Source organism: Pleurodeles waltl, chromosome 7 (assembly GCF_031143425.1).
Source record: "Pleurodeles waltl isolate 20211129_DDA chromosome 7, aPleWal1.hap1.20221129, whole genome shotgun sequence".
In the NCBI taxonomy this organism is placed as follows: Eukaryota; Metazoa; Chordata; class Amphibia; order Caudata; family Salamandridae; genus Pleurodeles; species Pleurodeles waltl.
The window spans coordinates 652,177,952-652,187,161 of NC_090446.1; the positions used below are offsets into that span (position 1 = coordinate 652,177,952).

Genomic DNA, 9,210 nt, shown 5'->3' on the forward strand with positions numbered 1-9,210 from the left:
ACACCCAGATCAATTGGGTTTTATTAAACACCAAAACACCCCATGATAACTTCTGGCATTTAGTCCATCTGGTCCAAAAAGCTAGAAGGAAATCGATGCTGTTTTATATACACTTAATGCGCATAGTGCTTAAGACAGGGTGGACTGGGACTTCCTCAAGAGTGTGATACAGAATTCCTCATGAGAATGATACAAACACCGAAGGTTATATCAGATTTTCTGTTGATGACCACGGCACGATACTGGGTTTCATTTTCTAGAATATCTCTGAATGGTGACTTATCTCACCCCTTCATGTAGAAAATTCATCAAAATCTCTATCAATCACAAAGATTAACATGATTATATACAATTTTTCAAAACTTTTCCAACATAGAGTGTCCTTGCGAATTCATGTCAAAATAAGGTGGTCATTGTTTTTGCTCTCTCATGGTTCCAGGTTCTGAAGTCTGTTTCCTAATACAAAGGACCTCTGACATTAGTTCTTATTTCAATACACCTTGTAGTTGATTTCTTAAGATCTCTGCTTTGAGATGGGTGGGCTTTTTATTAGAAATGTTGACACGTTATGCCATGTGCATAATACTGGTCTGCAATGTAACACCAAATGTGAATGGCATGCTCCCATAAAGCCAATAGGAAATCCACTATGTTTCAAATGGGTCTCAGGCAGGCCATTCAACATATTTGATTAGCTTCAAATGACCCCAATTATTACAGAAGAGTGAGATTTAAGATTCTGATGTGTATTGTCATTCTATTGTAACAATGGGATAATACCAACCTATTCCATCACATCAATTAATGGTTATTCCACCTTTTTTGTTAACCCACTCTTGCCCAGTATATTTCATCATCACAATTCAAAAATGTTGGCCAACCGAAGGGATTAACACAGTTGGGCAGTTTTTTAGCAATGGTATTCTGCACCGATTTTTTGAGGTGTAGAATGAATTTCAAATGCCTTATTATCAACTTTTCAAGTACTAGCATGTTCGGGATTACTTTATCAAAATATTATTGAAAATAAGAAATTATTAGAATTACTATATAACAGGACTGATAGGTCTGAAATCTGCCATTTTTATTTCATGTGTGTGGTTCTAACAAAAGATGATTTAGAAGTGTTATCCCAAAAATGGTCATCTAAACTCTGTCTGGAAATTTGTGGTACAAACATTACAAAATCCCAAAATGAATGACGGGGTATGAAACATTCAGGTCTGCTAGTTTATGATTACAACAATACAATATATTGAACATTATGTATCATACTAATAACTGAAATATTGGGAAGATTCAAGATGTAGTAGATTGCAATTGTGAAAACGTGAAAATGTATGCCTTGATTTCTATGAATGTATTTCTGCAAACTGCTCACACCCCATTTCAATGATCACCTCTCCTTCAAAAGTTATACTTATCTTTAATTCCACCAATCCTTCTGCATCAACACACATAACCCGCCACACCCAACTATTGCACACACCTAGCTCTCCTTAATTTAATCTATCAGAAAGAAAATGAAGTAAATGTATGGAATGGTTTGCCTGAGCTCACAAGGCTAATCCCAATTATCGTCAGAACTAATAACACTGGACTAACCACTAACCTTGAGTTCCGGAACAGCGTGCTTCCTGGAGTACAGTGCCTGAATGCCTTGTCAGAGATAATAAGTGCTATATAACTGCAATTATATTGACAATTACAATCTCCTTCCAATAGCCTTTCCTCTCTCTGCTACTTCCTCGTCCCCCTTCCTGTTATTCACTGCCCTTGCTGAGCTCCCAATGTCATACCTCCAACCCTTACACCTTCAGTGACCCGGCTTTATGTGTGCCTTTCAAGTCCTCCGCAATGGCCACTTATTATATGGGATACTTTGAGAACGTACATCTTTGGAAGAACTGCCCACCTGAACTAACACAACACAACACATCTTATATTGGAAGAGATACATAGATGACATCCTCCTCTTTTGGTCGGGGGACATGCTTTCTTTGGATTCTTTTTTCCAACATCTAAATTCTAATACATGCAATATCAAATTTACCTACGAGTCGAGTTGCAAAACAGTCAATTTTTTTGACCTGTCACTATACATCAAACAAGACAAAGTATGTACTAAGCTTTTCAGAACACCCACTGCCTGCAATGCAATTTTACATGCTACTAGCTCACACCCCAATTCACAGATCAAATCAATTCCAGTCGGAGAAAGTACAAGGATCAGACGGAATTGTAGTGAGGATGAGATTTTCTTACAAGAACTCCAAAATATGAACCAATGTTTCAAACAAAGAGGCTATCATCCTAACACCCTCATACAGGCTAGAAATACGATCAAAAAAATGAAACACGCAGACGTTCTTTTAAGTCACAAGAAAGACAAGACTCACAATAAATTGTCTTCAATTATGACACATAACGCTTTGAGCACCCAGATTTCCAAAATTGTACGGAGACACTGGCCTTTGCTTCTAGTTGACAACACCTTACAAGGGGGCCTAACTGACAAACCTAGGATTACATTCAGAAGAGGTCACACACTATGAGACCACCTTTGTCACAGTTTTTTACCACCTGTGATCAATGATACGTGGCTACCCAAACCACCACATGGCTCTTTCAAGTGCGGTCACTGCAATATTTGCTGCTATGTCAAGGATAAACTACTTTCCTTTCAATACAACACACATTTTGTACATGGGATCGAACATTTCATCAATTGTAACACTACTTTTGTTGTTTACTGTATCATATGCATATGTGGTCTCATATATGTGGGAAGCACGATCAGGCCTCTCAAAGAAAAGATACAAGAACATATCAGGGCTATCCGCTCCAATAATGTAAACTACCCCTTTGCAACACATTATAATAGTACCCATGGGCAAAGAGACATTTTGGGTATTACTGCACATGGTATCGATAAAATAAGCAGCCTCCCTGGGGGGTTAATAAGGCTGCGTCCATCAGACGTTTAGAAAGTAGTTGGATCATCGAACTTAGAGCTGTGGAAAAAGGACTTAACATTGAGAAGGACCTACATGTATTTTTATGAATTTTGTGCACACTGTTAGTTCCTCTTCCCATGTATGATTACGCCACTCATACGTATCGTGCATATCTTTGTTTCATATGAGATCCTGCTATACCAATAGTATTCCAATTTCTAATATGGTAACTGTAAACATGTATCTTTTGTTCATTTATCTACTTGTTTGATAATGTTTTGTTTTTTTGGTCAACTCACCACCCCCCCTTTTTGTTCATATCATGCCTTTTCTTCTTATCATGCCTATTATGTGTTTTTCTGTGTGTGACCTCTTAAACTATTGGACGACCATCAACCTCGCCACTGTTCATAACCCACTGACTCTTACTACATGAGTACTGTATTATGATGGATGATTTATGCGGTGGTGTTTATTTGAATTGCTTCAATATTATTTTGACAAATACTGTCACATACTAGGACTTTAGTTCTACCTTTTTACTAGTCTCTCTCTACTCTCTTTCCCCACATCTTTGTCACTTCTCATCTCTTGTCTGTCACAATGTTTCTGCATCCTAATGTAATTCTGGTATTTTTCACATTCTTGTTTTAGGCATTTCTCTCTGCTTTTACATTACCTTCTATCGACCCTTCCAATATGGCACCCGCGTTTTCAGCCCTACTGGGGCTCCCTTTCTTAACTTTGCCCTTTCTCTGTATCAATGTCACATCACTTTTAAATGGCATCCTACAAGCCTTTACTTGCTATACGTCTTTGAACGCCCGACTACTCGGACCGACGTTGCGACACGGGTAAGCTCGTAACCCCCTGTTTTTTCCCAACTTTTGAGTAGGAGTTTTTGTTGCTTTACCGCACTCTCTCACTTAGTTTCTATTGTTACATCGTGCTAACGAAATCGCAGAGCTTCACTCTACGGTTCCAACTCCGTTCCGTATTTCGGATTGGTTTCTTAATGGTTTTCGGCATTTTGGCCCCTTTATAATAACTTTGCTTTGTGGGCTAACAGTACACACACCCTCGTTCAACCATTTAACATTTTGTTATGTTTCTTGAGTCCAACTTTCCGTATATTGCTCCCCTTTCAATTCCGCTGCTGGCTCCGCGCTAATTGAATGTTGTTTGGGCCAAATACGCTCTTTTTATTTATTATTTATTATTTGTTTCAGTACTTTCACTATTAATGTGAATTTTTTTGTCATTTTTTAGTTCCTATTGGGCTTATCACAGCACATCTCTCCCCAACCTTGTCATGACCGACTTGATGCCATAAGACACTTTTCTCAGTACCACGCTACAGTCATTTGTTATTTCCTATACCTGGAACGCCGTAAGTCATCGTTGGACTCTATGATAACTCAGCCTTTCCACATATGAACTCTTATTCACTCAGTATATCTCAGTATGTTGCTTCTTCCTTTTCAAACTATAATTACTATCTTTTTCGTTTTTACCTTTTACTCTAGTGATAAACGCTAATTCACGGGAGCATAGCACACTATTCTCCTTGTCATACCTGTGTATTGGTATATACACTAACCACGCTTCCTTTGGGTCACTTTTCTGCCTTTTCCGTCTTTAGTTCACTCAGTATACACATCTTATCTTTCTGTCACAAAGTCGGGCTTTGTAGTCTTGCATGACGTTTTTTTTCCTACCCACTTATTTGACCCATCCGCTTTTCCTCCTTATTCCTTTCTTCCTACCATCTCTCTTTTCCCTCTACATCTCTACCTTATCCCTTGTATATACTCTATGTACTCTTGAGCTTTTTGTACTACAATGTTTTTTTCCTTTTTTGCACCATTACATCTGGTTCTCGATCTTTGATTCACAGCCTTGAAAAAGTCCTTCGGACAAAATACGTGTTGGCTGTTTGCGTATTGTGTATACTTACCAGAAATAAAGATCACTCATTGGAAGAAAAATCTTTGTATGAACTTTGGACTTTCTTCACTATTTAATTATACTGCTTGGACTACCTTCTGGAGTGCCTTGGTATTTTTCCCTTAATAAGCTTTCCAGCACAGTTCATAACTTCGTTGTGATCAGTGCACTGGACACCTGGGTGGTTGGGTGTCATACCAGACCGGCACCTTAATACAGAATCTCAACATTTTGGACTTACCAGACATTCATGTTAATCACGGATGTGCAGACTTTTAAGCATCAACCACCGTCTTTTTGTTGTTCTATTATAACCTACATAGATTACAGCTTTTCCTTTATCTACAACTTCAACATGCACTGGATAGATGCAAAGCCTGCACATCGGTGCTCCCGGAGTATAGCCTGTTAGATGTCTGACTCACAGTGACTGCCATCAGAGGGAAGTGCATATCCACCCAATATAGAATTCTGGTATTAAATGTCCCAGACCTGTTAGTCATACTGCAGAAACAGTAAGAATTTGATTGGCGGCCCTTGAAACAGGAAGAGTAGACGGAGGCCAAAATGGCAGGCTTGAAACCTAGTAATACCGGTCTGCTTAAAATTAATTCAGTTTAAAACTGAAAGTACTACATCCTTTGCAATCCGTGGAGAACGGGGCGGGACAGCAGCTCGACTGCCTCTACTGCAGTTAGGCTAGAGGCACCTTAATACATGTTGAACCACAAACCTAATTGGGAGTGTTCCCAGGATGGGAGGGGAACAGAGGACAAATGTTGTTGGTCGGGATTGGCTGCATTCTGGCTCATGTTTGCACAAAATATTGGAGAAAAAATATGGGGTGAACAAAATATTGTGTCAAGAACATCAGGTAAGATTCTATGGGTAAGCACATTTTAACTATACTTAAATATTCATATCTGTACTTTGACGTTATTTATATCTTCAAGGTATGTAGATGTGAAGTTAAGAATAGCAAATCTACTCCTAACCTTGTTGCACTTACCTTCTTATCTTCTCGATATTTTGGTCCTCAATGTTTTTGACACAATATTCTGTCCACACAAGATTTGCTTACTCAATATTCTGTCAGACATACTGATGGACAAAGGAGACATAGGGAGCCATTTGCAACCTAGGAATCCCCCCCAATTTCAAATTGGCTAAGGGGGATGGACTATTGCTCACTTCCTGAATAGGCGGTATACAGGTGCAGAGTTTGCCCACATAAATACAACACAATCTAGGGTCACTAGAAAAAGCACAACAACGTAATGTGATCAGGCTGTCAAGAGGGAGCTCAAGGGGAAAAGATGCACAACATTTAATACAGGGCACAGTGACGATGATGGGGCTTCAGTGTGAGTGGAGCGACAACGAACTGTGAACCACAATGATGGTCTCTGGAATTTAAGAGGGGTGTCAAAAGAAAGGAATGTGGTGAGGGTTGGCGCACATTTGTAATGTGTTGTCAAACTAAACAGTTGAAAAACTCAATAAAAATAATTCTAAAAAAATGATGGATGGGGGAAGGCCTTAGCATACCCTTGTTTGAAGATCTCCCACTCTGGATAGATGCAGAACCTCTGGATTTAAGTGAAAACAATAGTTTTTTCAGACAAGTGCTGTAAAGGGGGACAACTTTTTGATAGCATTTATATATTAAGCATTTAAATAAGTGCCGATCCTTCACTTTAAGCCATTGCAGTTCATGTCTGACCTGGCATCGAATCTTGCTGGCCAAGTCCTAAGACCAGCCTGGCCCCAATATGTACCACTCATGTGGGGGTTCAGCAAAGAGGGAACATTTCTGCTGTACAATGTAGCAACCAAATTCACTTCCCACAGATATATATACATAATGCAGATTTAAAACACATACAGTGGAAAACATTATTTTCAATGTACTACATTTTATTTATTTTTGACTAGCAAACTAATCACTAAAATGACATAAAACGTTGCATAAATATATAATCAGCAAGCCACTGTGCTCCCTGCTCTTCTGTCTAAAGAATCAAAAAAAGTTCTGTGCACACCACATTTTAAAACGTTTCCATGCCAACCATTACATGTACTAGCATACCGTATGTTCTTTTTTCGAAAAGGTATCTATTGATATTAGAGGGATTATAAATTCAGGTTATGAACAAAATAGTGCCATCTGTCAAATACAGTTTTATCCATATTCTCTTCATTGCAATATAAATTGAATTATATTCTAAATCACAGCCAACTTGTGATTTTAAAACCGCCGTGTTTTGCACATTAAATGGCTAAGCCTTCTCATCGTATTAACATCTAAGGCACAGTTGGTATTCTGTCAATAAGTGAAGGGAGGCAAGAGTGTGAAATGCCACAGAAGTGCTCCTTGGTGTGAAAACAAATGCGGAAAGTTTTAAAATTCTTAAATAATGATTTTAAATCCTCACGTTTCATAAAATGAACTGTTAGACGAATATTGATCACGCCAACACTAATTAGAACATGGCATAAGAGGTGGACAATATCATTAGATTGGAGTGCAAAGGTCATTGGTCTGTTAAGAAGCAATAGAGTGGTTCTGCCAATCATCATGCCGCCTTCCACATTGGGTAAAGTCAGCTTCTGTGCTTCTTATCACAGACATCTTAGACAGTGGAAAGCAAATATGGGCAGGATCACATGAGTGCGGTAGCCATGTCTTGTGGTGGAAAAGCATCATGAGCTGGCCAATAACATTTTCAGAGAGCAAGACAAATGCAGCAGTCCGTTCTTGCTAGATGTTATCTTATGTCATGTTATGTTGTTATGAGACTCTTATAAGGCACAACAGCTACCCAATATTGTGCTTCCCAGTGCTCTAGAAAAGCACAGAACCTCTGTAATTGTTGTAAAGACTTAACCTAGGTAAACGGATTTTTAATTACTTTCTAAAATTCAGAAAATTGCTCTTCGGTCTCTGCTAGAGAGGGAGGGCATTCCAGAGTAAAGATTCCCTGTATGCAAAGTATCAGCAACCTCCTCTTTCTCTCTTAATTCTTGGTACTTCAAGGAGGGGGAGAGATTATTAGATCTTAATTCTCTGTTCGCCATGTGAGGGGTGATCAGATGTTTCAACAATGAGTACTTTCTGAGTATTTCAATTTATGAACAATACACATAGCCTTCAATTCTGTTCTCCTTTTGATTGGTAACCAGTGCAATTGGGCTAATACCGGACTGGCCATTTGTCTCTTTGCAATTCCTGAAAGTAAGCAGGCTGCAGCATTTTGAAAAATCTGCAGCTTTTTAATGACAAAGTCTGGACTGACCACAAACACAGAATGGCCATAATCCAACCGAGACAAGATCAAACCCTGGTTAACAAGTCTCCTACAGTCCTGAGGTAACGATCTCACTACTTTTCTTAAATCTCGTAAAAGCCCAAAACAAACCTCCAATACTTCCTGAGCTTGAGCCACCGTACATAGATCCTTATCTAGAACAACACCCACCTTTTTATTTCAGATTTGGGCACATATGGCGCTCCCAGGCTAAGGGGGCCAGGAAATTGATCCCAAAGTGCGGGGTTGTTACCCACCACCAGCAACTTAATCTTATCTCTATTCAGTTTTAGATGGCTTACTGCCATTCAATTGGCTACCTTTTCCATATATTAGACAGTTTTCCTGCAATCAAAGGAGTTTCTGGAGATAATGAAACAATAAACTGTGTGTTGTCCGCATAAGAGGTCATTGTGAAACCAAAGGAGCATATGATATTCACAAGGGGCAGCATTTAAATATTAAACTGCGTGGGGCTTAGGGAGGAGCCCTGTGGAACCCCACAGTCCAATTTATATACATTTGATAGAAAAAGTCCCTCACTTAACTGAAAGGTCCTATTGATGACAAACAACATTAACCACTTAAGGGCTAGATCTGTGATACCAATGGCTTCCACACTGTCAATCAAGACTGGATGAGAAACAGTATCAAAGGCAGCACTTAAGTCCAACAAAATAAGCACTGCGGATCCACCTTGGTCATGCGTTCTTTTATTAACCTTGGTAGCCCAGAGAAGAGCAGTCTCTTTGCTGTAGTCCTTCCGAAAGCCAGTTTGAGTATGGTATAACAGATTATTAGTTTCCCAAAATCTTGAAACCACTACATTAAGAATTTTCTCCAGGGTTTTCTTATCCCTTCAAGCAAGGAGATAGGGCTCTAATTCTCTGGTTTGTCTTGGTCCAGAGAGGGTTTTATATATAGAGGGCAGATCACTGCCTGCTTCAATCTTCTGGAACCTGAACGGATTTCAACGACTTGTTGCACATGGTTGTTAA

The 9,210-nt window shown here is 39.1% G+C and overlaps 1 long non-coding RNA gene across 1 annotated transcript; it reads left to right on the forward strand.

Moving 5' to 3' along the window:
• The first annotated feature begins 3,738 nt into the window (after nt 1-3,738).
• Nucleotides 3,739-6,703, forward strand: LOC138247296 (uncharacterized). Its single transcript, XR_011194418.1, has 3 exons — nt 3,739-3,811; nt 4,227-4,347; nt 4,855-6,703. It is a non-coding gene; the product is annotated as an uncharacterized lncRNA (long non-coding RNA).
• The last annotated feature ends 2,507 nt before the right edge of the window (nt 6,704-9,210 follow it).